We start from the raw sequence: 1686 nt of genomic DNA on the forward strand, positions 1-1686 counted from the left end.
TAACCCTCTATGACTGTGAAAACTGTTTTCATAAAACAAAGAATGATTAGAATAGTTAGGCTGGAGTAAGGAGTAGAGAAATATAATGCTTAAGAGCAAGTTAAAAACTTAACTATAGGAGAACAAGCACTGCCTGGCATTTGTTGCCTTCACTGAAAAAAAAATTTTTTTAATTGATAAAGCTTGGAGCTCCTTTCTCAGTCATTTTCAAGAGAAGATTTTTTCGCTCAAGGTTTTCTTCAGGGCAACTTTGACATCCTTATCCCTCAGGCTATAGATTAATGGGTTGAACAGGGGCACAACAGCAGTATAGAATACGGAGGGCACTTTCCCATGGCCAAGGGGTAAAATAGAAGGTGGTTTGAGGTACGTAAAAGCTCCTAACCCAAAGAAAAGAGAAACCACAATTATATGGGAACTGCAGGTACTAAAGGCTTTGGACCGACCCTCTGTAGAGTTAATGTGGAGAATCCTAGAAAGAATAAAACCATAAGAGATAAAAATGGCAACAATGGGCACCCCAGTGCCAATGGTCACAACAATAAAGACCACCAGTAAATTTACGTAGGAGCTGTTGCAGGAGAGCTCAAGGAGGGGAGTGGTGTCACGTAAAGTGATTGACAAGGTTGTCAGCACAGAAGGTCATAAACATTATGTTTCCTATATGGGCCACAGCCCCAAACACTCCCATCCCACAGACCCCCCCACCCACAAAAGAAATAAACAAACCTGAGGAGACATGGTGACCATGTACACCAGTGGTTTACAGATGGCGACATAGTGGTCATATGCCATCACTGACAGGATGTAGGATTCAGAAAATACAAAGAAACAGAAGAAAAAAAACTGAGTCATACAGCCTGCATAGGAGAAGATGTTCTTCTTTGAGATAAAACCCATCAGCATTTTAGGGGTGAGGGTAGTGAAGTAACTAAAATCCATGAAGGACATGTTGAAGAGGGAAAAGTACATGGGAATATGAAGGTGAGAATTCAGTCTAATCAAGGTTATCAACCCCAGGTTCCCCACCACAGTGACCATGTAGAAACTTAGAAACAGGAAGAAGAGGGGGAATCTGGAATTCTGGCTGGTCTGTTAAGCCTGCGAGGATAAACTCTGTCACAGGGGAGATGTTATCTGCAGCCATTCTCCCCTAGGAGAGCCTGTGAGGGGGAAAAGAAAAGAGTCACTGAACGAAATAGAGGCAACATATTATGGAAGTTAATGGAAGTTACGGAGGTGAGATGGCGAAGAAAATAAAAGGAACATTTACTGAGCACTAACTATGGGATAGGCTCAGTTCTACATGCTGTGTGACATTGTGATTATCCCCCTATGACAGATGAGGACATTGGACCTAAGTGACTTGCATGAAACCCAGTGCTCCTGAGTTTCAGCAGAAGGTGAATGAACTCAGGTGGTCTGCTTCACAGCGGTTGATCTTGTACCCACTCTGCTATAGGACATACCAGGTCAGGCAGGCACTCACCCTCCTTCTGTTTGGAGTCTCAGTGCTGTGCTCTGCTGGCTCTCATCCACCTCCTTCACGGAGACTCAAATGCCCTGGTGAAAAGAAGGTGAAAACTCGGAGCTCAGAGGCCTCTGCTTCTGCTTCTCTCTACTTTAAGGATCAAAACCTCTAGTTTATCTTGATTCTCTTGCTGAGCAGAAGAACAAGATCTCTGA

At 43.5% G+C, this 1686-nt stretch overlaps 1 pseudogene; it reads right to left on the minus strand.

Moving 5' to 3' along the window:
* Positions 1-207: 207 nt before the first annotated feature.
* Positions 208-1156, minus strand: LOC131760412 (olfactory receptor 8B12-like; annotated as a pseudogene).
* Positions 1157-1686: the final 530 nt, after the last annotated feature.

The sequence above is a fragment of the Kogia breviceps genome, chromosome 7 (genome assembly GCF_026419965.1).
Source record: "Kogia breviceps isolate mKogBre1 chromosome 7, mKogBre1 haplotype 1, whole genome shotgun sequence".
Lineage (NCBI taxonomy): Eukaryota > Metazoa > Chordata > Mammalia > Artiodactyla > Physeteridae > Kogia > Kogia breviceps.